Source organism: Lepisosteus platostomus, chromosome 5, assembly GCF_059453375.1.
Source record: "Lepisosteus platostomus isolate fLepPlt1 chromosome 5, fLepPlt1.hap1, whole genome shotgun sequence".
NCBI lineage: Eukaryota > Metazoa > Chordata > Actinopteri > Semionotiformes > Lepisosteidae > Lepisosteus > Lepisosteus platostomus.
In genome coordinates, this window is record NC_142615.1 from 11,131,981 (window position 1) to 11,159,513 (window position 27,533).

Sequence of the window (27,533 nt, forward strand, 5' to 3'; positions counted from 1 at the left end):
AAGTAACCAAGTTACGGGGCGTCCTGCAGCCTATGATGTTCTCACTGAGAGCTTTCAAGATTTGAAGGAAAACTACGAGCTTGATGGCTCAAGTCGAACGAATGTGATTGTTAAGCAATCGATGATCAAAAGCACGTCTTCTAACAATTCGTGAGAGTATTATCAGCACTGTTTTCACTCGGATATACTTTTCACTTGCTAAGCTGACAAATTGGACGAGAAAATGCCGGAGACGCACTCAGTGCAGACTGAGGTTGGGAAGGAGGTGTGGCCCTTCAACGCTTGACAACTGAAGGACGTTCTCTCCGCAACGGAGGAGCACCTGTCAGAAGTCGCAGAAGCTAAACAAGAGCACCGGGCTTCCGGAGATCCAAACTCAGACCTGGAGGATGCGGGCATCGATCCCGCTACCTCTTGCATGCTAAGCGAGCGCTCTACCATTTCAGCTAATCCCCCTCGCTTCATGCGTCTCGGCATCATGTCTTACCGCCTTTGCCCCTCTTACCGGGCACCGCCCACTGCCCTTGGTCTGCAAGGCAGTCCTTTCAAATGCGATGACGACGCTGAGACCTTCGTTGCCTATTGTACGAGCTGAACTTTTGTGCTCATCAATTCAACGCTCTTTCCATCCACTCATCTTGTCTTTTGACGCTTCGTGTTTTGCGCTCCTTTGACTATCGGCATATCGGGTGACTGCAAACACTGAAGTTCTTGCTTACGGAGTGTGGAACATTGCTTTCAAGTGATCGCTGTTCTGTCATGTTGACGCCGAGTGAATCTTTCTTTGGCAACATGGGCAGGCTGACAGCAGTGCGAGCGAAAGTAATGGCAAATTTCTTGACTTATTTCTGAATGTGAATGTTCTTTAGAAAAGGGATGCGGCGTTGCTTCTCGCCCGTGTAAAGGTCACGCATTCCAGACGTGGTTATGAGCGAACAGTTGCCGCAAGTGTTTGAAAAGAGCAAGAGAGGAAGCAGCCCTGCCCCGTGTGAGGATCAAACTCAGGCCCTTCAGATGACGAGACTGACGCACTACCAATTACGCCAACAAGCCCAGCTGCAGTACACACACCGGAAAGTTTGCCTCACATGGATTTCAGTCGCCCGTTCCCTAATCTTTAGACGCCCTCTGCTGAATGTTGCATTTGCCTTTTGATCTCACCGATACATTTTTGGTCTGTTTCTGTTGCGAGTCCGTCTTTCAGATCTCACCTAGCACAAGTCTCTGTGGCTGAAGTGGCCTCTCTGCTTCAGCATCGTGCCCTCACTCAGCCATTAAAAATGTCACTCGGACTTCTGACATGCTGACATGAAATGTCAAGAGAGAGGGGCGGAGTGACGCTTAAGCCAGAGAGAAGATGAAAAGGGGGCGTGGCTGCGAAACGCTTGACAGCTGCACGATGCTCTCCATGTAAGGCGGGACCACAGGCTAAAGGACACCTTTCGGCACATCAAGCTCTAAGCACACACCTGGAGGATGCGGGAATTGATCCTGCTATCTCCCACATGCAAAGCAAGCGCTGTACCATACAAGCCAACCCCCCTCGCTGGGACTTATGCCTCGGCGTCACCTAGTGCCGCTTGTTCCCCTCTTACCGGGCACAGTTCACTGCCCTTCGTCTGCAAGGCAGTCGTGTAATTGCAGCTTTCTTGACTTATTGATGAAGGTCTGACTGGACGAGCGAATGGCGCCTCTCCCCATCCTCAAGCTCGCTGACAGATTGAAATGGAAAGTGCTGCTGTGGCTCGTTGGTCTAGTGGTATGATTCTTGCTTAGGGTGCGAGAGGTCCCGGGTTCAACTCCCGGACGAGCCCTCGTGTGCTCTTTTCCTCCTCTTCCACAAGACTGGGAACTGATATCCACATCACTTCGCAGCGTCTGCTTATGGCAAACGATGGAATGTGACTAATGACTGAACGAGCCTGGTGAATTCTCATCACGTGGCACAATGAGAGCGTGCAGTCAGCTGTCCAAGGCGGCAACCTCATTGCTCGTTCAAAAGAACACGTACTGAAAACTCATCACCACTGTGTCGTAGATGAGCACCGCGATCGCTTGTTGTCATGCGTCCTTACTTGGGAAATGCAGAAGCAAAAACTGCCCTCTCTCAGCCACCGAAACGTGTGCGGCTCGCCTTGCGCTCTCTGCGCCTCACATATTTGTCGAGCTGTCTGCTCTTCTTTCTGTTGAAGTAATCAAGTTACGGGGCGTCCTGCAGCCTATGATGTTCTCACTGAGAGCTTTCAAGATTTGAAGGAAAACTACGAGCTTGATGGCTCAAGTCGAACGAATGTGATTGTTAAGCAATCGATGATCAAAAGCACGTCTTCTAACAATTCGTGAGAGTATTATCAGCACTGTTTTCACTCGGATATACTTTTCACTTGCTAAGCTGACAAATTGGACGAGAAAATGCCGGAGACGCACTCAGTGCAGACTGAGGTTGGGAAGGAGGTGTGGCCCTTCAACGCTTGACAACTGAAGGACGTTCTCTCCGCAACGGAGGAGCACCTGTCAGAAGTCGCAGAAGCTAAACAAGAGCACCGGGCTTCCGGAGATCCAAACTCAGACCTGGAGGATGCGGGCATTGATCCCGCTACCTCTTGCATGCTAAGCGAGCGCTCTACCATTTCAGCTAATCCCCCTCGCTTCATGCGTCTCGGCATCATGTCTTACCGCCTCTGCCCCTCTTACCGGGCACCGCCCACTGCCCTTGGTCTGCAAGGCAGTCCTTTCAAGTGCGATGACGACGCTGAGACCTTCGTTGCCTATTGTACGAGCTGAACTTTTGTGCTCATCAATTCAACGCTCTTTCCATCAACTCATCTTGTCTTTTGACGCTTCGTGTTTTGCGCTCCTTTGACTATCGGCATATCGGGTGACTGCAAACACTGAAGTTCTTGCTTACGGAGTGTGGAACATTGCTTTCAAGTGATCGCTGTTCTGTCATGTTGACGCCGAGTGAATCTTTCTTTGGCAACATGAGCAGGCTGACAGCAGTGCGAGCGAAAGTAATGGCAAATTTCTTGACTTATTTCTGAATGTGAATGTTCTTTAGAAAAGGGATGCGGCGTTGCTTCTCGCCCGTGTAAAGGTCACGCATTCCAGACGTGGTTATGAGCGAACAGTTGCCGCAAGTGTTTGAAAAGAGCAAGAGAGGAAGCAGCCCTGCCCCGTGTGAGGATCAAACTCAGGCCCTTCAGATGACGAGACTGACGCACTACCAATTACGCCAACAAGCCCAGCTGCAGTACACACATCGGAAAGTTTGCCTCACATGGATTTCAGTCGCCCATTCCCTAATCTTTAGACGCCCTCTGCTGAATGTTGCATTTGCCTTTTGATCTCACCGATACATTTTTGGTCTGTTTCTGTTGCGAGTCCGTCTTTCAGATCTCACCTAGCACAAGTCTCTGTGGCTGAAGTGGCCTCTCTGCTTCAGCATCGTGCCCTCACTCAGCCATTAAAAATGTCACTCGGACTTCTGACATGCTGACATGAAATGTCAAGAGAGAGGGGCGGAGTGACGCTTAAGCCAGAGAGAAGATGAAAAGGGGGCGTGGCTGCGAAACGCTTGACAGCTGCACGATGCTCTCCATGTAAGGCGGGACCACAGGCTAAAGGACACCTTTCGGCACATCAAGCTCTAAGCACACACCTGGAGGATGCGGGAATTGATCCTGCTATCTCCCACATGCAAAGCAAGCGCTGTACCATACAAGCCAACCCCCCTCACTGGGACTTATGCCTCGGCGTCACCTAGTGCCGCTTGTTCCCCTCTTACCGGGCACAGTTCACTGCCCTTCGTCTGCAAGGCAGTCGTGTAATTGCAGCTTTCTTGACTTATTGATGAAGGTCTGACTGGACGAGCGAATGGCGCCTCTCCCCATCCTCAAGCTCGCTGACAGATTGCAATGGAAAGTGCTAATGTGGCTCGTTGGTCTAGTGGTATGATTCTCGCTTAGGGTGCGAGAGGTCCTGGGTTCAACTCCCGGACGAGCCCTCGTGTGCTCTTTTCCTCCTCTTCCACAAGACTGGGAACTGATATCCACATCACTTCGCAGCGTCTGCTTATGGCAAACGATGGAATGTGACTAATGACTGAACGAGCCTGGTGAATTCTCATCACGTGGCACAATGAGAGCGTGCAGTCAGCTGTCCAAGGCGGCAACCTCATTGCTCGTTCAAAAGAACACGTACTGAAAACTCATCACCACTGTGTCGTAGATGAGCACCGCGATCGCTTGTTGTCATGCGTCCTTACTTGGGAAATGCAGAAGCAAAAACTGCCCTCTCTCAGCCACCGAAACGTGTGCGGCTCGCCTTGCGCTCTCTGCGCCTCACATATTTATCGAGCTGTCTGCTCTTCTTTCTGTTGAAGTAATCAAGTTACGGGGCGTCCTGCAGCCTATGATGTTCTCACTGAGAGCTTTCGAAATTTGAAGGAAAACTACGAGCTTGATGGCTCAAGTCGACCGAATGTGATTGTTAAGCAATCGATGATCAAAAGCACGTCTTCTAACAATTCGTGAGAGTATTATCAGCACTGTTTTCACTCGGATATACTTTTCACTTGCTAAGCTGACAAATTGGACGAGAAAATGCCGGAGACGCACTCAGTGCAGACTGAGGTTGGGAAGGAGGTGTGGCCCTTCAACGCTTGACAACTGAAGGACATTCTCTCCGCAACGGAGGAGCACCTGTCAGAAGTCGCAGAAGCTAAACAAGAGCACCGGGCTTCCGGAGATCCAAACTCAGACCTGGAGGATGCGGGCATCGATCCCGCTATCTCTTGCATGCTAAGCGAGCGCTCTACCATTTGAGCTAATCTCCCTCACTTCATGCGTCTCGGCATCATGTCTTACCGCCTCTGCCCCTCTTACCGGGCACCGCCCACTGCCCTTGGTCTGCAAGGCAGTCCTTTCAAGTGCGATGACGACGCTAAGACCTTCGTTGCCTATTGTACGAGCTGAACTTTTGTGCTCATCAATTCAACGCTCTTTCCATCAACTCATCTTGTCTTTTGACGCTTCGTGTTTTGCGCTCCTTTGACTATCGGCATATCGGGTGACTGCAAACACTGAAGTTCTTGCTTACGGAGTGTGGAACATTGTTTTCAAGTGATCGCTGTTCTGTCATGTTGACGCCGAGTGAATCTTTCTTTGGCAACATGGGCAGGCTGACAGCAGTGCGAGCGAAAGTAATGGCAAATTTCTTGACTTATTTCTGAATGTGAATGTTCTTTAGAAAAGGGATGCGGCGTTGCTTCTTGCCCATGTAAAGGTCACGCATTCCAGACGTGGTTATGAGCGAACAGTTGCCGCAAGTGTTTGAAAAGAGCAAGAGAGGAAGCAGCCCTGCCCCGTGTGAGGATCAAACTCAGGCCCTTCAGATGACGAGACTGACGCACTACCAATTACGCCAACAAGCCCAGCTGCAGTACACACACCGGAAAGTTTGCCTCACATGGATTTCAGTCGCCCGTTCCCTAATCTTTAGACGCCCTCTGCTGAATGTTGCATTTGCCTTTTGATCTCACCGATACATTTTTGGTCTGTTTCTGTTGCGAGTCCGTCTTTCAGATCTCACCTAGCACAAGTCTCTGTGGCTGAAGTGGCCTCTCTGCTTCAGCATCGTGCCCTCACTCAGCCATTAAAAATGTCACTCGGACTTCTGACATGCTGACATGAAATGTCAAGAGAGAGGGGCGGAGTGACGCTTAAGCCAGAGAGAAGATGAAAAGGGGGCGTGGCTGCGAAACGCTTGACAGCTGCACGATGCTCTCCATGTAAGGCGGGACCACAGGCTAAAGGACACCTTTCGGCACATCAAGCTCTAAGCACACACCTGGAGAATGCGGGAATTGATCCTGCTATCTCCCACATGCAAAGCAAGCGCTGTACCATACAAGCCAACCCCCCTCGCTGGGACTTATGCCTCGGCGTCACCTAGTGCCGCTTGTTCCCCTCTTACCGGGCACAGTTCACTGCCCTTCGTCTGCAAGGCAGTCGTGTAATTGCAGCTTTCTTGACTTATTGATGAAGGTCTGACTGGACGAGCGAATGGCGCCTCTCCCCATCCTCAAGCTCGCTGACAGATTGAAATGGAAAGTGCTGCTGTGGCTCGTTGGTCTAGTGGTATGATTCTCGCTTAGGGTGCGAGAGGTCCCGGGTTCAACTCCCGGACGAGCCCTCGTGTGCTCTTTTCCTCCTCTTCCACAAGACTGGGAACTGATATCCACATCACTTCGCAGCGTCTGCTTATGGCAAACGATGGAATGTGACTAATGACTGAACGAGCCTGGTGAATTCTCATCACGTGGCACAATGAGAGCGTGCAGTCAGCTGTCCAAGGCGGCAACCTCATTGCTCGTTCAAAAGAACACGTACTGAAAACTCATCACCACTGTGTCGTAGATGAGCACCGCGATCGCTTGTTGTCATGCGTCCTTACTTGGGAAATGCAGAAGCAAAAACTGCCCTCTCTCAGCCACCGAAACGTGTGCGGCTCGCCTTGCGCTCTCTGCGCCTCACATATTTGTCGAGCTGTCTGCTCTTCTTTCTGTTGAAGTAATCAAGTTACGGGGCGTCCTGCAGCCTATGATGTTCTCACTGAGAGCTTTCAAGATTTGAAGGAAAACTACGAGCTTGATAAAAGAATCAATTTAAATGTTTCTTGAAAAACGGATCCTTCTAAATATCGGAAGTCCAACGTCTCATGGAAACTGTCTGTGTAACGGTCTAACGTGATAACGTGATAACCACTACACTCTGGAAACGGCGGGAAATTGTGCCCAGTGGCCCAGTGCTGAGCTACGCCAATGCTATTCAGGGGCTATTCAGGGGCCAATGCTATTCGATGTGAATTGAATGCTATTCAACTCGCCAATGCTATTCAGGGGTGGAAAAGGGTGGAGCCGTGTGTGTCTTTTGTTCAAAGACACCCCCATCTCAGAGCCGGAAGTATAGGCCTTCCTCCCGCAGGTCCACAAAGATGTTATTTTTTAAGAAGATCCTGCGAAAGTCGGCCATCCGCCTCTCAGCCCTGCAGTAGGCCAGGCTGAGAGAGAAGCAGTCCTTCACCCTGGCAATGCACAGCCTGACAAGGTCTGGCTTCAGGCCATTGTACATCATGAGGTTCCTCCTCTCCCAGACAGCTGTCCTCGTTAGGCTGAGGAGGAGGTTCACTAAAATGGCGTTAACCCCCCTCTCAGACCCGCGGTACCCAAAGAGGAACAGCTCTTTCCAGGGCACCCCGTCAAGAACAGCTCCTCGAACAGAGCGAAACAGGCCATCCAGCAGATCCGTCAAGTACGCCCTGGCTCGAGCTGGGGGAAGATCTTACCCCAGAACACCTCTGAGACCGGCACTCTGAAGCGTTTCGCCACCATCAGCCTGTAGAACATGCTGGTGGTGAACCCCAGGAGGTCCACCCCACGGTCCCCCCACTTCACCCTCAGCTCCGGCCAGGCCGGGCCTGCTGCCCCGTCTTGTAGATGGAGCTTCTCCAGCCAACTGTCCGGGAGACCGAGTTTGAGCTGCTCGTAATCCTGACGGATCTTACTGACAGGCAGCTCGTCGTCGACCTCTCGCACAGCGTCGACAATAGCCTGGGTGGGCAGAAATCCGTCCTTTACTTCATAAAGAAGATCCTTGACCTTGGATATGCCAGCCTCGTAGAGCTGCCTGTTCCATCGAGACACCAGCAGGGGGTCGAGGAACAGAGGCTGTTCCAGAATCTGGGCCCGGGTCTCCGGCGTGTAGGAGACATGCTGGGACATGAACTACCCCCTCGCCAGCAGGACCTCCCTGTAAAAGGAGGGCAGATGTTTTATCAACCCCGGAGTCAGCCTCACCAGGAGAGTCTCCTGCCCCAAGCCCCCGCAAGTCTCGAGGTAGCTTCCCATACCAATCTTCCAAATGCTGACATTATCCAGGTCAAGGAACTTCTTCACTACTTTCAGCCTAAAGCTTTTCAGCTTCAGGCCTACATCACACAGCTTCAGCCCACCCCTGGAGATTTTCCCAATGAGGGTGTCATGAGTGACCCGCGGAGGCTTCCCCTCCCACACGAATCCCACCACCAGTTGCCTAATCTCATTCTCTACCCGTTCAGGAAGAGGCATCACAGACAGTGGGTACCACAAGAGGGACAGGCACAGTGTGTTAACGAGCAGGACCCTTCCCTTTAGGGTCAGGGACCTGTGTCTCCACCGATTTAATTTGCCCTCATCTTAATGAGCTTCTCCTTCCACAGGAGAAGCCCAGTGGCCTGCTCATCAGCGTTAATGTAGATGCCAAGGACCTTCAGGTGACCCGTCTCAACCCTGAAAGGGTAACCGAAGAGCGGGGCAAGGTCTGCCCTCCCCACCGGCATGACCTCAGACTTCTCCAAGTTTACCTTGGCGCCCGAGGCAGCGCAGTAGGCCTGCACCACCTCTAAAATGGCCGAGATCTCCGCCACCTCTGCCAACGTCAGTCTGGTGTCGTCAGCATATTGGTAGATCAACGAGGTGGCGGTGCCCCCAGGCAAGGTCACTGGAAAGAAGCTCGTGAGGGAACCATTCACCTTGACACAGCTCACGATCCCCTTGTACACGAGCCTCACCCAGGAGATGAAGGCCTCGCCGAAGCCAAAGCTCTTCAAGACCTCAAACAGGAAGGAATGCTCCACCCTGTCGAAGGCCTTCTCCTGGTCCAGTTTCAGGACGTATCCACCCCTCGGCTGCTCCCGCATAAGGTCCACAACATCTCTGATGGAGCACACCGTGTCCGCGATGTCTCTCCACTTGACGCAGTAGGTCTGCGAAGGCGACAGGATCCTGGGCAGAACCTTCCCGAGCCTGAGGGAGAGAACACGAGTTAGTATCTTATAGTCTGTGTTCAACAGACTGATCGGGCGAAAGTTTTTCAAAAGGGAGGGATCCCCCTGCTTTTTGTAGACAAGAGAGATCACCCCCCTTCTCATAGATGGGGTCAGAGCGCCGGTCCTGGCAATCTCCTGGAACACCTCCAGAAGGAGGGGCCCCAGGGACTGCTGAAAGTGTCTGTAGAGCTTGGAGGAGAGCCCGTCCCACCCAGGGCTCTTGTTAGGAGATGAGCCCCGAAGTGCTTCAAGCACTTCCTCCAAGCTCAGCGCACTGTCACAGAGCTCACGATCGCTCTGTGACAGGCGGGTACTCACCCAAGCCAGCATGGCCCGGGTCTGCTGCTCATCCACCACTTCTGCCAGAACAAGGCGCTATAAAAAGAAAACACCTCATTCCTAATGGCCTCGGGGGCAGAGAGCCGCACACCGTCCTCTCCCACCAGCTCCTCGATGAAGGAATTGCGCTGCCTCTCCTGCTCCAGGCCGAAAAAGAACCTCGTGCTCTTCTCGCCCTTGGCAAGATACTGGGCTCTGCTGCGCACCCTGGCTCCTCTCCACTTCTCCTCCTCCAGGGCTTGCAGCTCACCCCTCAGCTCCAGCAAGAGCTCGCAGCCCCCGCCGTGATCTGCCAGGAGCCCGAGCTCTGAGGTGATCCGAGCCCGAAGCTGTCTCTCCCGCCTGGCCTTCTCCCGCCCCCGGGACAGGCCATACTAGATACTGAACTCTTTGATGGCGTACTTGAGATTATCCCACCAGACCAGCTTTTCTGACCTATACAGGGGACACTGCAGCTGCTGCCGGATAAGATCTTCTATGCCCTGACAGAATGAAGCCTCCCCAGGAGCGCCTTATTAAAGCACCAGAGGCCGGGGCACCGGTCCTCCTGTGCCCCTGCTAGAGAAAAGTGAAGCACAGCATGGTCGCTCAGGGTCATGAACACATAGCGCATCTGGCTCAGGCACGGGAAGAGACTCATGTGCCCCTGCAACAGGTCGATCCGGCTCTGTCTCACCTTCGACGACCTGCCGCCGAGAAAAGTCCCTCCGCGCACACTAAGCCTGACGCCACGCATCCACGAACCAGTGAGCTTCCGCACTGCGCTCCAGGAAGCTGCGAGCAGCACTGCTCTTAAAGGTCATCCCAACCGCGACATCGAGCGCACTCAGTGCACAGTTAAAATCTCCGACGACCAGCCCTGGCTGCTGAAAGCAGCTCGCCTCCAGCTGCTTGAAGAAGGCGAGCCGCTCAGCTTCCCCATTGGGGGCGTAGATGTTACTCAGCAGCACGGACTGTCCAGGAAACCCAAGACAGACCTGCAGGAGCTGGCCCTACGTGTCGCGGTGCAGGAGCCTTACGCTCTCGTACACTCCCCTCCTCACCAGCACAGCCACCCCCCTCCTGCACAGGCTGGAGGTGTTGCTGTAAAACAGCTCCCCGTCCCACTGTGCTCGCACCTTCCGGACACACTCCTCGTCCCAGAAGGTCTCCTGGAGGCAGACAACATCCGTCCGCCCCAGCAGAGCTAACACTGCCCCCAGCTTTGCTCAGTCCCTCAGCCCGTTGGCGTTTAAAGAGGCGAAAGTTGCCATCACGCATATGGCCATAAGAGTGAAATTAATTCTCCGGCCCGCGCGACAGTTCCCCCGCCCTTTCTGCCACATTCTCATTGCCAACACTTGCCGCTTCCTCCCCACCTCCTGTCTCCGCCACCGCAGAGACATCAGGGATGGTCTGAGGACAACTCTTGAACTGGGCTTCAGGTTGGGCTGAGGCCTGACGTGGTGCCACTGGATTCCAGCCTTCGAGGGCCCAGGCGGTTGTACCCCGGCTCGCCCACTCCCCTCCCCCTCCTCCCTGTCCTCCCTCTCCACCCCATCCATCTCCACCACCTCCCCTTCCCCCTCCATCTCCATGCTCTGTAATTCCCCCTCCTCTGTCCCTGCCCCATCCATCTCAAGACACCCATCCTCCATTCCTTCTTCCACCACTTCCCCTACCTCTCCTCCCACGACCATATCCAACTCCCCTTCCTCAGTCTCTGCCAACGGTGCCTGCCAGAGTATTGAAGAGGCTCCCTCACCTGGCAGGATGTCTTGTGGCCACTGCAGGGCAACCGGGCGCTTCCCCTCAGGCTCCTCTGGGTCCTCGGGCATCTCTTCGTTTGGGCCTATGTCCACCTTGCCAGGGTCTTGTCGCCGTTGCCGCTGCTGCTTGGTCACACGCCTCGCAGCAGTGCCTTTGCTGACCCCAGCAGGCTTCTCATCCCCTGGCCCAGAAGAGGGCCCTGCTGGCTCACCGGTAAGCTGGGGAACCGCTGACGGTGATGGTGGAGGTGGTGGTGGTGCTGCCGTCGCCTCCTCCCTCTGCCTCTCTCCCTGCACAGGCTGGGGTGTCATAAGCCCACTGGTACGCTGAGGGGCCGCATCTGGTGGTGGTGGTGCCCGTAGGATCTCAGCTGCACCACGCTGCACCGCCGCATGTTGTGGAGCAACCTCCCTCTGCTTCTCTTGCGGCACAGAGTGGGATGCAGCAGGATTGTTAGGGCAACGGGGCGCCTCTGCTGGTGGAGATGCTGGCTGGTCCACGGCTCCTTTCTGCTGCGCTGTACCCAGGATTGGAGGGGCCTCCTCTGCCTCTCCCCCATCACCGGCTGGGGCGTTGCTGGCTCACTGGGGTCCTGGGGCGCCGCTGCTAGCAACTCTCCATGCTCAGCTGCAGTGGCCACTCGTAGTCCATCTTCAAGCCCCTCAGCGTTGCGGGCAGCTGCTCCTGCGGCGGCTGGATCTTCCGGCTCTGGCTCGCAGTTGCAGCTCATGAGCGCATGGAGGCAGTCCGGGCTCTTGGCAGCGGTGCATTTCCTGGCGCGATGGCCGGGCTGTCTGCACTCATAGAAGAGGAACTCAGGGCAGTCCTTGGCGATGTGCCCCGAGTCCAGGCAGACATGACACACCCTTTGCTGCTGGTCGTGGAGGACCCTGAAGTACTGCCCCCCCTCTGCCGTGGCGAAGCGGGTGCTGTATGGCAACGAGGCTACATGATCGGGAAAGCGAATCCGAACAAACCTCGTGCCATCAGCAATGGTGGTCCCGGGGTAGTGGCGCATCCTGATGTCCGAAATGACTCTCACCCCCCAGCTACTCAGCTTCTCCTTGATAGTCTAATCTGAGATATATGCCGGGAGGTGGAGGAAGGACACCACTACCTCCTTCCGCTCCAGCCAGCGGCAGTAGCAGGGTGTGCCCTGCACATCCAGCCCCACAGCCACAGCGTCCGCATGTTCTTTTGAGTCCAGAGTCAGTTCAAACTCTTTTGGCGTCTGGGGGCGGCAGGCAAAAAGAGAGCCCTCCCCACAGACGCCGTACACAGCTGCGATAATAGCACCCGCAGACGGTTTCTCCACGCCACTCACATCCACCACAACAGTATGCGCCCTTGCAAAAACCCGCCAGGGGGGTCGGTCCAAATTCCTCATCCTTCTCTTACCTACACCACTGTCCTCCTCCACTACAATAACATTCTCTGCCTCCATGTTTTTTCCTTCCATTAAAACACAAACAGGACTCAGAAAGCAACAAAAAAGCAACAAAAAAAACCCCAAAAGTCTCTCCCCTCCCCAAACAGAGCTAGGCTGAAGGGGAGAGCTTCAAAAATCAACCAAAAACACCAAAAAAACACAAAAAAACAAAGTCTAACTTAAGACAAACAAATCCTCTGTTCCTCTTCTTCTTCTCCTTCTTATAGAGAGAACAGCTCCGTCACCTCTTTTACGACGCTGCTTTTTTGAGAGCTGCTGCTGTGCTTTGACATCTGAGCTCTGTGGAAAACGATCTCAATACAATTCTGAAAAACACGACTCCCCGAACGCCAGCCGAACAAGTCTCCACAGCGGAAGCGCTGTGTCTCTTTTCAGCTGGCGATAAACCTTTCCTCGATCCTTTGCGGACTTGTAAAACTGTTCATGATCAGTTTTACAAGCTCCTGCGCTTAAAAGCTTACAGCACCTGGTATTCCCAGGCAGTCTCCCATCCAAGTACTAACCAGGCCCATCTCTGTTTATCTTCCGAGATCAGGCGTGCTCAAGGGGGTGTGGCCGTAAGCAAGAGCAAGGATCGCTGGCACCCTTCTTATAGAGAGGACAGCTCCATCACCTCTTTTACAACGCTGCTTTTTTCCCTTGCGTTTTTCTCTTCTTCCCACGTTCTCTCTCTTCACTGCCTTCGTCCCCGCTCTATTTCACTTCAACCTTTCACTCTTGCTTCCTTCCAATGAGGACGGAGCTGTGGGAGAAAGGGCGCTATAGGGGATCGCTGTGGAGAGCTGCTGCGGTGCTTTGACATCTGAGCTCTGTGGAAAACGATCTCAATACAATTCTGAAAAACGCGACTCCCCGAATGCCAGCCGAGCAAGTCTCCACAGCCGAAGCGCTGTGTCTCTTTTCAGCTGGCGATAAACCTTTCCTCGATCCTTTGCGGACTTGTAAAACTGTTCATGATCAGAATAAAAAAAAAGCTCACGCTAATACACAAGCACCCGTGTCTCGCCAGAGCTGACAAATAAACAGACAGACAAGCCGCACTGCACTTGTGAACAGGGGAATGAGCGAGCGAGCGGGGATAGGGCGCCTCCTGCGCTTAAAAGCACCTCATATTCCCAGGCTGTCTCCCATCCAAGTACTAACCAGGCCCATCCCTGTTCAGCTTCCAAGATCAGGCATGCTCAAGGGGGTGTGGCCGTAAGCTAGAGCAAAGCTCGCTGGCACCCCACTTATAGAGAGGACAGCTCTGTCACCTCTTTTACGACGCTGCTTTTTTTCCCCTGCGTTTTTCTCTTCTTCCCACGTTCTCTCTCTTCACTGCCTTCGTCCCCGCTCAATTTCACTTCAGCCTTTCACTCTTGCTTCCTTCCAATGAGGACGGAGCTGCGGGAGAAAGGGTGCTATAGAGGATCGCTGTGGAGAGCTGCTGCTGTGCTTTGACATCTGAGCTCTGTGGGAAACGATTTCAATACAATTCTGATAAACGCGACTCCCAGAACGCCAGCCTAACAAGTCTTGAAGTGGAAATCTAATAAGTAAATTGATTCTTAAAATGTAGAGAGCTTTGCAAGAAATATATTGGTGCTTTAAGATGTAGCGGTGAGGCTTAAATAATAAGGCAGAATTAAGTGTTTCTGAGCTTCCCAAATGAGGCCCCATTTCTCTGTTCATCTCTGTGGTGCAGCCACAGAGAAACTATTCATGCAAGATGTTTTCTTTTGATAAGGACAGCTCCCACAGGGGGATGCACTTAGCTAAGCCTGGCTATCATGATCAATGGTCATCCATTGGCGCCTATCTGTTTAGGGAGTGCCAGTTGGACATCTGGACTGCATTACTAAGTGTCAGGACTAAGTGACTCATATCTCACCTTGATCAACCAATCAGGGACTGGTAGGGCCGAGTAACCCACGTGGGACTCTGATGCCCATGGAACTTTCAGCCAATCAATGAGCTGAAGTTCCTCCAGGTAAAACAGGCAACACAGAGAGCCTGGGAGATTGAGATTCAGATTCAGATTCAGACAAGATTCAGATTCAGATTCAACAATTCTAAAGGGAATTCAAAGGAGAATCCCAAGGGCAGGACATTCTCACAGCGCGCCTCCTGACCATCCTGAGACTCAGCCCGGACAACCACGGAACGGCCAGTGTGTCCGAGTGCCAGAACTTTCCTTTGTTCTAAGAGTCTAGAGTGGAGGTTGCCAGAGAGTAACCAGCAGCAGGCCTCGTGAACAGGTCGGAACTGTGGACAGCTGAATCACTATTCAGAACTAGCTCTTCATCAGGAACGAACCAGTCCTCTTCCTGACTTGCTGGGACCCACAGTCATCTTTTCTCCTGTGCACAAACTTTGCTAGTTAAGCCAACAGTGAGCATCAGCAGCGCACCGTCGCAAGCCGCACAGCACAGCCTGGCACGGAGCCAGAGAGCCCGGATTAGACAGCAACAGCCTGCAACTGTTTCTTTGTGCCCGCAGGAGATCTGAATCCCCAAAGATTGGATGAGTATTCAACTTCAATGCATTACAGCTCGAGAATTCAATTGTTATCCAAACCAGTTGATATCAATTTAATTCCTAAGAGTTATGTACTTGTTTGAGTATCTAATGTAGAAGTTGTAACCAAGTTCACTTTACGAAACGGTCTTAATGAATGATATACTGAATGTATGTCCTCTTGATATGTGTAACACTTTGTAACTGATTGAATATATACCTTTTGTATTCTGATAACCCTCTCGATAAGATCTGTTAGGTTTACATGCATATTCTATGTATTAATAAATGTATCCTCGTGTGTTAGTACCTGTGTGTGTGCGTTGTTTGAGTTATGTCGCATGGTTGGATTCTGAAGCCATCAAAAGAATCAACTTTGTGATTTACTGCTACAATTAATAATTGTCTCAGTAAATGCCCAAACCCTACAGAACTGGTGCCTTCAGAGAGCCACTATGATTACATATTTGGCGTCCCTGGACCGGTTTTCCCTACATTATTTGGCGTCCCTGGGTCAGCTTAATCTACAAAGATAATATATTTCAAGGATGTAAATGCTGTGCTACAGTACGTGCAGAATTTTAGAAAACAGTGTATCAACAAAGTACACTGTTTAGGTTACTTTAGAAGACAATGTACCAAAACAATATATGCTTTCTGGGTCGTTAGAATTAGCTGAAAGTAACTGATTAGCTTTGAATAACAAATCTAGTGCTTCTTCTCTCGCTTTTTGATGTAATCTGTTTTCTCTTAGGGAAAGGGGAACTTTTAGAAAGGACAAAGCGCTGAGCTTTTTTACAGCGCAACATCTTTTAAAAACCCTGTACTGCTTGTAACAAATTGAGTCTCTGGTTGCACTTTGCGAAGTGGCAGCAGGGCTTGCAATATTGAAATAAAGACCTTACTCAGGTGAGAACTCTCTCTTGTGGCTTCCTTGATAGTTCCATGACAATTTGGGGGCTCGTCCGGGATCAGAAACCTGAACGCGAACGGCTGCTGAAACTCCATCTGGACCCTGACAATTTTAGCAAAATTGGACGAACCTCAGAGGATAAATTGTTTATCCTTCCAGAGACGCGTCTGGAGAATTGGCAGCTGTCTGATGCCAGTAAGTGATCCTTAAAAATTAATAGTTTGAGAAGCGAGCCACAGGGGTGTTCTCACGTGGGTTTGATGAGTCTGGGACTCATATAAAGAACTTATCTTAACACAGACGTGTGGTTTTTGCTCTGCGGAGTAGTTGATGTGATAAGGTTCTAAGTAAGGCACCGATTGGTAAAAATGGGAAATTAAAATTCAAAGATGAAAATGGGACCGAGCAGTCCAGCAAAAGTACATGTACGACAAATTCAGAGAAACAATTATAGCCTGGGTTAGAGTAAAAAAAAATGTTTTATGTTCATGAACTGTAAAGCTAGGGTAATAGGTGTAAGGGAACTTGCACATAATTTATATATGATAATTAGGGGCCCATAACTATGAAGGATCTTTGTAAGTGAATCAGAATGGACAGAGGAAAGTTGAATTAGGAAAAATAAGTTTTCTGAAGAAGGGGAAACTAAGAAGAGAAGGAGAAGAACGGAAAGAAAGCGAATTGGAAAGCTTATGTAATGGAAAGAGAAATCACAGAAATAATGGGAAGCTTCAAAAAAGACTAGTCTTGAAACTAAAGAACAGCAAGCTGCAGCTAAAGTCATGACCATGCCTTCTAAAAAGAAAAAGTCTCCACCAAAACTAGAAAGCGGTCCGGAGCCAAAGCCTTTTCACTTGTTCGTGAAATGCCAATGTGCACTTTAACAGGTCCAGAAGGAACTCCAGCATATGTACATTGACATTGGTCTCCTAGTGAATTATTTGCATTAGTTAAGTCTTTTCCTAAATTGCCTGATGACCGTAAAGAATTTCGAAGAAAGGCAAGCCTTGTTCTTGATTGTCTTAAGCCTAATTACAGTGACATAACCTTGTTGCTAGATTATATTGTTCCTAAAGGTTTACAACGTCCTCTAAAAAGGAGGAGGCAGATTGGCGGATACATGACCCAAATGATGAAGAAGTATCCATCTAAATTAAACCACACGGACATGGAGAGGAAAAGTTAGGCGGCCGCTTCTAAAAAGAGGTAAGGACTCCTCTTTTCTAAAAAGTCCCTTGTCCTCTCCATGTTGCTGTGGTGCTGAAGCAAGTACAACAGAAAAATGAGTTAATGGTGTATGTGTTTTTAGATGCCTGTTTTGTGAAGGTGGGGTAGAAAAAAAGGGATTGCTGAAGGAATAGCGTCTCGCCCTGCCCGTGCGAAACAATCCAGGTGTTGCATCCTGGTACACGACTGCAGTATGGCTGAAGGTAGTAACTAGAACTGTACTCGCAGAAGAGCCGAAAATGGTAACTCGATTCAACTGTGTGTTTAAAGCCAGGATTTGGAACCTGGTCCGTGTTCCTGAATTGTGATAGTTCGTCAGTTTGTCTCGACTGGGGGGTTCCGCGGGGCGCGTGGGAGAAGTGAAAATGGTTTGGTGTGAAGAAAAAAAAAAGTTTGATTAATCCAAAGTGAAACAAAGAAATATGTCGGACGGAATTTAGGCTGAACAGGAATGTAGAAAAGTGTATGAACATTTGGATAAAAATAAACAATATTTAGAGGAATATTTGAGAATTCAACAGAATATCATAGATGAGACACAAAAATCTCTGATGGAAAAGCTAAAAGCAATGGCTGAACGAAACGAAGTTATATATGCAGAAAAAGAAACAGCAAAAGAAGAAATAGAACGCCTTAAGAGAGAATCTAGGAGAAGGGTGGGAATTAGTGTGGAGATTTTTGAAAGAGCATTACCCACCGAAAACTGATTAGACAGCATGTCAGCAGAAGGAAGTGAGGATGTTTCAGATTTTACAGAAAGGTTTATAGCTTTATGGATATTATACTCGGGGTTAGCCGATGAGAAGGAAGTGAATGAAGATACTTCCACAGTAATAAAACAAATTTACTTGAGTGGGTTGATGTTGCTGATGATAAAACCTGATGTTGCCAAGAATGTACAACTATGCTTTCCTGATATTACGGACAGCGGAGACAGATTTGATTTAATAACTCGTGAAGCATGCATGCAGAAGTGCGAGCGCTGCAAATGGGGTAAAAAGACTCCCAAGGAGGAGAAAAGGGAGCCGCCAGTTTGTTGAAATTATTGTGCGACTTTAATGTTATACCGAGATATAAAACCCCAAAGACAAAACTACTAATAAGCTGGTGTACAGTTACTAAAAAAAAGGTGTTTTTTGGAGAAATTGTAAGAAAGAGGCTTGATTTCACAATTAAAGAACATGTCAGAAGCTGAAACGAGAGCCGTGCGTGAACTAACAGTTTTAATCTAGTAAACCCCTCTGTAGCCTTCCTAAATTTATCTCAGGATTTAAATAAAAGTGAAATAATCTTACAGTGTGCAGTAACTGGGGGACACAGGAGCACAGCTGTCCTGTTTTTAGACTAAAACAGCATAAAGATGTGATATAAAGTTTTCTAACGGGTAACAGGAGGCTACAGGAGAAGGGGTGCAAGGGTTGTGTTTAAAGCAAATATAAGCTGTCACAGTCTGCTTGGGAAAAGATGTACAGTTTCAACTACTGATGTGGGTGGGGGACACCCCAGACCTATTTTAGGCCCAGACCGCAGCATTTTATAAGGAATTACTGCATGAAATAGCATTTATGTAAACTAACTCAATAGAGTTATGTGATATTGTGATTGTTTTACCTAATTACGGAATCCATAAGGCCGGGCTACTCCAAGTATTGGATCTAAAGAGGAAAAAAAGGAGTATAAAACCAACTACATGATAAAGCCAGGGTGAATGCCTTCTCAGAACGAGCTTGTCCAGTGACGTATTGGTTTAAGGGGGGTAGTGCAGTCTAAAGACAAAATTGCCTTGACCCCTGCAGCACAAACTGTTTTTGATGTTTTGAAACAAGCTTTCTTGCAGACACTGGCCCTGGACTGTATTCCCTCAGACTGATCATCTGCATGTAATCTGTCTGTAAGTGAAAGAAATGGGTTGTGAGCCGTTGTGCTGGTGCAGGAGCATGGAGATAGGCATCGTCTGGTGGGTTATTATTATTCAGGACCCCTTGATGCGGTGGCCAAGGGGCCGTGTTTATGTGTTGTGCAGGCTACCTGCCTGGCTGTATAAACTGTGAATAATCTGGTGTAGAACTAGCAGACCGAATGAAAATATTTAATTGAAACTTGTAAATATGCTAAATGGAAAATTGTAGCAATTTATATAGACTGTATATATACATTTGGTGTATGCCACAATTTTGGATGGCAGTGAAGGAATAGGGATTTCCCCAACATGGAAGGGACTCCAATCAAGAATGCTGGGTTTGTCTCTGAACTGTTAGAAGCTTTGCAGCTACTAACTGAAGTAGCTGTGGTAAAGTATAAATCACATAATAAAGAAATGTTTCCAGTACCTCGAGGGAACAACTTTGCAGATGTAGCTGTCAGGTGCACAGTCCTGGTAGAACAGGAGTCTGAGACCCCTGTGAGACCTCTGTTGGTGAAAAGGGGACAGCTACAGGATATTCAGGCTGAGGCCTCTAAAGCAGAGAAAAGGACATGGTTAGAAAAGAGTGTGGTGCTGCCAGCACACTGGACGCTCTGCATGCCCTCACAGCCTAATGCCCTTTGTAGCTCGACTAATGCACTGTGTCGGACACCTGGGTGTGAGTCAAATGGTGTGCTGGTTACCCAAACCTGGGTGGGGACCGTGTTTGAAGCAGTAGCCACTTATGTGGCATCTCAATGTGATGCTTATCAAAGGAACTCAACTACAGTTCAGGTGCAGGTGCTACAGCTCAAAAGGCTTGCTCCTGAGAAACCTTTCATGCAGTACCAAATGTTTACAACCTTGGCTCTTATAATCTGTTTTCCCAGTGGGTTGCTGTCACTGCCTCTGTGTCTACCAAACACTTGATGATGGAGATAAGCCCTTGGTGGGCACTGCCCTACCGCATGTATTATGATCAAGGGACAGGCTATGGCTGGATTATTCGGGGTGAGATGGACTGAGATCACCCTCAGTCTGCTAGAACAGTGGAATGAAGGAACAGAAAAGATTGACTAGACATCAGACTGAAGGAACACCATGGGATGCGGGCTGGATCAAACAGAACTGTGTAATAGAGCCTGTTTGATATCATCACAGGCCAATCAACGAAACTTCCTAGAGGGATGAATTTGGCTAATGGATTGTTGAATTTGCTAATTCTCTATTGTAGTATTGTAGGTTGTTAATTGAAGTGGTGCACGGGGCTGGTGAACAGGTGCTGGACACTTGGAGACCTCCAGTAGAGGGAAGACACGACCTGATACCTGGCGAGTGGGTGTGGGTGAGGAAGATATACCCTGCCAGATGTTGCAACCCTGCTGGGAAGGACCATATCAAGTGCAACTGACTACCGACTCTGCCATCTGAGTGACAGGATGAGATCGCTGGATCTACACATTGCGCTGACACCGAACCACTGCACCAGAGACTGAGTGAACATTATTATATTGTCACTGTTTCTGTGTTTGTTGAGCTTCCTGAGGGGGGGTGACAGTGTACCTGTTAAGTGTGAGGAGTTTTACTTTAATAAATGGGGATATGGAATCAATACTTTATCAGTCAGCCACAAATAATAATCAGAGCTCCTGTTGGGATTGTATTGCTATAAAAGATGCTCATGGGAGTAATCCCCTTTGGTAGAGGTGATTATTTAGGTTAATTGGCATGGGTAAATAGCCCTGCTTTTAGTCTGAGTGTAACTCAGATGTATTAGAATGGAAATAACTGTATGCTCCTCGCTATAATCACAGTTTTAGGCCATTCTCTATTAGGGTGATAGACAGCTGTTTAGGTGAGCAAAGACTAAACAGTACTTGTATTCTAGACAATTATTAGCAAATTAATGACTTAGCAAAGCACATCTATGATGAAGAAAAATATATATCATAATTATAATCCAGATGATTGTGGCATTGGTGCATGGCTACAGTCTGTGCTAGGATCCTGGAGAGGGTCTCTGGTTCAATACATATTTGTGTGTCTGGTATTATTCGTTATAATCATACTGTTAATATCCTGCTGGAAAAACATGTGGACTAAAGCTGCTGCTTCTGTGCTAATTGTACGCCCTGAAGGGATCATGAAGGTCAAAAAATGATTTCATGGGAAAGGTTCTCTTATCTAGTGGCAGAACCTGATGGGTAGAACAATATAGTTTTAAGGGGGGGTTACCCTTGGGAGTGATTCCCCTAGATGCACATTATTATTATGATTTGTTTGTTCATAATAAGATGTTTTGCAGGAACGGGCCAATGAGAAATTTTACAACTTCAGCTACAATTGTTCTGCAAAATGGCACAGCTGAGGCAGTGGAACAATGTGTAGATTTTTCTAAGAGTTATTACTCTTCTGGTGAAAGACTTCAGGAAAAAGAAGTGGTGTTCACTCAGGTGGAGGGGGCCGTACCAAGGCTGCTGACCACTGCGACTGCTGTGAAAGTCACGGAAAGGGTGCCCTGAATTCATGCTTCCCACTGTAAAAAGGTCACAAACGAACTGAGCAAAGCGCAGGAGTGATGTCTCCACAGGGATAGATGGGGATCACATGCTTGGGACTGATGTGCCCAGCCTTTTTCCTTTTTATGTGGAAGCCTATCACCACCCAGAAAGAGGAAGAATCTAAATACGAAGCCTCTTTGTATACAAACTGGCTGAATGAAACTGATAATGAGGGGGATATGAGTAATTTGTGGTATAAACTTATAAATCATACTGTAAAGTTAAAGAAATTTAATGCATCTTGTTATGTGCTTTAATGCCTCATTCTACAGCCTCACCCATTTCTCTCCTGGTTAGAATCACTGTTTGGGCCAGGGGGAATGTTTTTCTTTAAGTTACTAACACCGATTATAGTAGCTGTGATACTTGTCTTCCTGTTTTTGTGTTGCTGTACGACATATATTATTCCAATGCTTTGAAATATGGTAATGAATATGTTTGCGCATCAGTATGTTCTGACAAGAACGCAAGAATCCGAAGTATGGGAGCCTCCTGGGAGTCCATATTGTAACGCCCTCGCCTGGTGGTGAGGAGGAAGCGCCCCTAGGCGCTCGTAGTACCGCTGGGCATGCTGGGAGTGGTAGCCGGGGAGAGTCTGAGGGTCAGCACGATGACCAGTGGCTGACCCTACCTGAGTAAATAATGTCCTAGTAATTCTAGTGCCCTGTGTAGTCCTGTAAAAGTATAGTGTGTTGTTAGGTAATTACCACCCTAACTGTGTGTACGTGTTCGTCAGTCTCCTCATGTGTGTGTAGATCCTGTGTTTGGTTTTGTGTGGTTGTAAATGAATAAAGCTAATGCTTGTTTGTTGCGTCTCCACTTGTCCTTGTTGTGAAAAGAACCTGCAAACGCTACATTGGGCAGAATGGACAACTCGTGGTAGACACTACCTGATTCTGTTAAGCGCCAGCTGACGCTGGAAGAAACAGAACCCATCGGCAGCGCACATAGGGAGCCTGAGCAACTTCTGGGTGCGACAGGTGGCCACAGCCCCAGGGCTATTCAATAGTGGTTCTGCCGGTAGAATTGGGGCGACTGGCCGCTACTCCTGGTCAGCGGGCAACCCAGATAGAGGATACTCTCCCTGCCGGAGCCGATCAGCGATTCCCACACCCATCAGCGCGGGTGCGACCAGGTCGCTACAATGGGGAAGCGCCGTGGGAAATCTCCGAGGCGCAGTTCCAGCTCGCGGCCCGGACGAATGGCTGGGGCCGGGCGGAGATGGAAGGAGTAGCCTGCCAGGTGCTCCTGGACGTCCCGGAGGAGGACAGAGGCGAATACACGGCGCTGGCGGCGGCTCTCCAGCTGCGTTTCGGTGTAGAGGAGGCGCTGGACTTGATGCGGGAGAGGCTGGCCCTGTGGCGGCGCCGACCAGGAGAGCGACTGGGCCCGGTTGCCGCTGATGTCGCGTTCCTCGCCCGCCGAGGATACCCAACTTTCCCACGGGAGGCGCAGTGGGAGATGGCTTTCCAGGCTTTTCTCAAGGCCCTCTCACCCGAGGAGCTGCGGCGCCACGTGCAGCTGGCGGGGCCAACATCGCTGGAGCAGGCCTTGGCCCTTGCTACACGGGCTGAGGCCGTGTTCGGGTTGACTGGAAGTGCCAGCAGACGCAGTGCACCCTGCCGGATGACCGAGACGGCGACGGAGGAATCCAGCGAGGGGGAAGAGGAGCCAGCCCGGGCAGCGACCCCCGCGGAACAGCCCCGCACGCTGATTTGCAACCGCTGCGGGAAGAGAGGACACCGAGCCCGGTTCTGCCGGGCACCCGAACCTCGCACTCCCCGATCGGCGTAGGGAAACGGGAATGGGGCGACTCAGCGTGGGGAAGGCCGCCCCTCGAACACCTCAACCCCCGCTCCGGAGAGCGCTGTTAAGACCAGCGCCCCTCACGCCACCGTGGGGCGAGTCGGCTGTAGCCGGGGCCTGTACCTCCACTGCAAAATCGAGGACCAACCCTGCCTGGCCCTACTCGACACCGGTTCATCAGTAACCCTACTCCGGCCGGGCGTCCTCCCCGACACCGAGGGCACCAACCCCCCAGGATGGGAGGCCTCCAGCCTGCGGCTAAGGACCGTGACGGGACAGCTCGCTGCAGTCCGGGGGAAACAGGTGCTTGCCTTCCGTCTAGGTGCAGCGATGGTGCGCCACCCCTGCTACCTCGCACCCATCCAGGAGGACTGCATTCTGGGGCTGGATGCACTGCAGCGAGTGGGGGCCAGTTTGGACTTGAGCCGGCAGGAGTTGGTGTGGCAGGGGGAGCGACTTCACCTGGTGGAGGGCAGGCCCGGCGAAGGCCGAGGGACGCGGGCTTGCCGGAGCCGGGAGAAAAAGAGGCAGTGGCGGCGGCGGCAATCGCCGGGGCAGACCAGGCCTGTGAGCCGGGGAGCGAGCGTACTGGATCCTGCTCCCGAGTCAGCCGGGGGGCCAGACAAGGCGGCGGCGGCGGGAGCCGAGCGTTGCGTGGAAGCGAGGCGCGCCGTTGAGGATCTCTACCAGCGGAGCTGCGAGGGGCTCGATCAGGACCAGCGGCAGCGGCTCCAGGCGCTACTCGCCCAGAACGAGGATCTCTTTGCGGCGATAGATGAGGACTGCACCCGCACTGCCCTGGTCCAACACGAGATCAACACCGGCGACACTCGGCCCATCTGCATCCCACCGGGACGCATGGTTCACGCCAAGTGGACCGCTGCCGAGGAAAAGATCCAGGAGATGGCCGCAGCGGGGGTGATTGAGCCCTCCGCGAGCCCGTGGTCGGCGCCAGCTGTACTGGTCAAAAAAAAAGACGGCTCGTGGAGGTTCTGCGTCAACTACCGCAAGCTGAACGAGGTCACCCGAAAAGATTCCTACCCCCTGCCGAGGATAGATGACGCCCTAGACTACATCACCGGGTCGACCTGGTTCAGCTCCCTGGACCTCCGCTGCGGCTACTGGCAGGTACCGCTCGCTCCCGATGCTCGACCAAAGACGGCCTTTTCCATCGGCCAGGGCCTCTGGCAGTTTACTGTCATGCCCTTTGGCCTGTGCAATGCCCCGGCAACTTTCGAGAGGCTGATGGAGAGGGTGCTGGCATCGGTCCCGCGGAACCAGTGTGTGCTGTACCTGGACGATCTGCTGGTTCATGCCCTGGGCTTCGACCAGGCCTTGACAAACCTCCAGGCGGTGCTGGCCTGCATCCGCCGTGCTGGCCTGAGGCTCAACCCCCGCAAGTGCGAGCTCCTGCGGCAGGAGGTGAGCTTCCTGGGACATGTTGTTGGACCGCGAGGGGTGGCTACGGACTCAGGTAAGGTCGCCGCAGTGAGGGGCTGGCCGACTCCACGCACCGTTGCGGAGCTCCGCAGCTTTCTGGGGTTGGCCTCGTACTACCGGAGGTTCGTCCGGGACTTTGCCAGCATCGCTGCCCCGCTGCACCGCCTCACCGACAAGGGCCGCCGTTTTGACTGGGACTCGGGCTGTGAGACTGCCTTCGGCCGGTTGCGTGAAGCTCTGGTGGGGGCCCCCGTGCTGGCCTACCCCGACCCGCGGTTGCCGTATGTTCTCGACACCGACGCGAGTGACTCGGGGGTGGGTGCGGTGTTGGCGCAGGAGGGGCCGGATGGGGAGCGCGTTGTGGCCTACTATAGTCTCTGACTAGGCCTGAGCGGAACTACTGCGTGACCCGTCGCGAGCTGCTGGCGGTGATGGCGGCGGTCCACCACTTCAGGCCGTACCTGTTCGGGACCCGGTTCCGGTTGAGGACCGACCATGCGTCCCTCACCTGGCTGCTCCACTTTAAGGAGCCAGAGGGGCAGATGGCGCGATGGATAGAGATCCTGCAGGAGTACGACTTCACTGTCGTGCACCGTGCGGGGTCTCGCCATCTCAATGCCGACGCTCTCTCGCGGCGCCCCTGCGAGGCCGCGGACTGCCATCACTGCGCCCGGCGGGAGCAGCGTGAGGAGGCTGTCCGCACCGTGGCGGGGGTGAGCACCGCGGCCACGGCCCGGGAGGGGCCGCTGGGGGTGGGCCTGCCAGACCTGGCGCAGCGTCAGGCAGCTGATCCTGACGTGGGGCCGGTACTCCGCTGGAGGGCAGCAGGAGTGCGGCCTACGCGAGAGGAGCTCGCCCCGCACCCGAAGTCCGTCAAGGCCCTCTGCGCCCTGTGGGAGGCCTTGGAGGTAAAGGACGGGGTGCTGCGCCGGGGGTGGTGGGTACCCTCCAGTGGCGAGGTACGGTGGCAGCTGGTGGTGCCTCGGTCGCTCCGCGGGGCGGTGCTCCGAGCGGTGCACGGCCAGCCGGGTGTGGGGCACTTCGGCGGTAAAAAAACCCTGCAGGGGTCTTTGCCACCGGGACGTGGAGCGGTACTGCCGAACGTGTGCGGTGTGCGTGGCGCAGAAGGGTCCCCCCGAGCGCTCTCGGGCCCCCCTCCAACAACACCAGGTGGGGGCTCCTATGGAGCGGGTGGGAGTGGACGTTTTGGGCCCGTTTCCGCGCACCGAGGCCAGAAACCACTATATCCTGGTAGCAATGGACTATTTCACGAAGTGGCCGGAGGCCTATGCCCTCCCGGACCAGAGTGCCCCCATGGTCGCCGATGCACTACTGAAGGGGATGTTTGCCAGGCTGGGGGTGCCGGAGGAGTTACTCAGTGACCAGGGGCGTAACTTCAAGTCCCAGGTCTTCGCCAGAGTGTGCCAGCGCCTGGGGATCTCTAAGACTCAGACCACCCCGCTGCATCCCCAGAGCGACGGGTCTGTGGAGCGGTTTAATCGGATTCTCGCCACCCAGCTGGCCTCCCTGGTGTCCTGGCACCAACAGGACTGGGACCGCCACCTCCCCCTCGAGCTCTGGGTTTATCGGACCACAGTCCAGGAATCTACCGGGTGTACCCTGGCCTCACTCATGCTGGGCCGGGAAATGCGAACCCTGGTGGACCTGGTCTTCGGCCCGCCTCCCGGAGACGAGTCGGCACCACCAGCTGGACCGGACTACGAGTAGGACCTGCAGCAGCGGATGCGGCGGGTGCACAGCTTTACTCGGACCCATCTGACTCAGGCGGGAGTCCGGCAGAACTACGACCTGCGCTGCAGGGGGCCTGCCTTCCAGCCCTGGGACTTGGTTTGGGTGTACAGCCCGCACCGCCGCAAAGGCCTCAGGCCTTAGCTGGCGCCTTTGTGGGAGGGGGCCGCTGAGGTCCTCGGGGTGGTAGGCAAGGTCTGCTACCGGGGGAGAGTGATGGTTCTGCACCGAGACCGCCTGGCCCCCTACCGGGACCGGGAGGAGGAGCCCCGCGGGGAGGCTCCAGAGGAGCAGCCAGGGCCGGAGCCGGCCGACAATGGGGTGACCGCGGGCCGCCGGCCACCACCGCTTCGTAACAGCCGCTCACGCAGAGATCCACAGCCTTTAGCAGAGTATGAGTATAGCCTGAGGGGGGTGTTCGATGTCGGCGGGACGCCAGACGCTTCAGGTGGGGACAGTGTAACCCCCCTGGCCCGGTGGTGAGGAGGAAGTGCACCTAGGCACTCATGGTACTGTGTAGCCTTATAAGTGTATAGCCTGTTGTTAAGTAATTACCACCCTAACGATGTGAACGTGTTCCATCAGTCTCCTCATGTGTCTGTATGTCCTGTGTTTGGTTTTGTGTGGTTTCGATAAAAGAATAAAGCTGTCGCTTGGTTTACTATCACGTCGCCACTTGACCTTTTCCTGAGGAAACCTGAAAACAGTACAATATTATAGCATGAACCCCTGTTTGTATTATATGTAGTTTTGTTGTTCAAATAAAACGTAAAAGACACAACTTTCCGGATGCGTCTGCTGTAAAAATAAAATGACATCAAGGGTGCTGTACGCAAAGGTCTGAAACCTGCTCCACAGAAGATCTTTATCCAGAGGTGTTAAAGAAGTCGAGATCTCGCCATGAGAGGGGAAGCATCTCAGAAAAAGCAGGTGCAGTCGGTTCCACGGTCATAACGCCACTAAGTCGGGTGACAAGAGCAAAACCCACCCGGCTTCCTCCGGGCAAGTAATGAGACAAAGAGACAGTACACAGTG

The 27,533-nt window shown here is 52.1% G+C and overlaps 3 non-coding genes and 1 pseudogene across 3 annotated transcripts; 3 read left to right on the forward strand and 1 right to left on the reverse strand.

Moving 5' to 3' along the window:
* The first annotated feature begins 1,742 nt into the window (after positions 1–1,742).
* On the forward strand, positions 1,743–1,814 carry trnap-agg (transfer RNA proline (anticodon AGG)). The gene has a single exon. It is a non-coding gene; the product is annotated as a tRNA-Pro (tRNA).
* A 2,117-nt stretch (positions 1,815–3,931) lies between these two features.
* On the forward strand, positions 3,932–4,003 carry trnap-agg (transfer RNA proline (anticodon AGG)). Its single transcript has one exon. It is a non-coding gene; the product is annotated as a tRNA-Pro (tRNA).
* A 2,117-nt stretch (positions 4,004–6,120) lies between these two features.
* Positions 6,121–6,192, forward strand: trnap-agg (transfer RNA proline (anticodon AGG)). The gene has a single exon. It is a non-coding gene; the product is annotated as a tRNA-Pro (tRNA).
* Positions 6,193–12,857: 6,665 nt separating this feature from the next.
* LOC148663446 (5S ribosomal RNA) lies at positions 12,858–12,966 on the reverse strand (annotated as a pseudogene).
* Between the last annotated feature and the right edge of the window lie 14,567 nt (positions 12,967–27,533).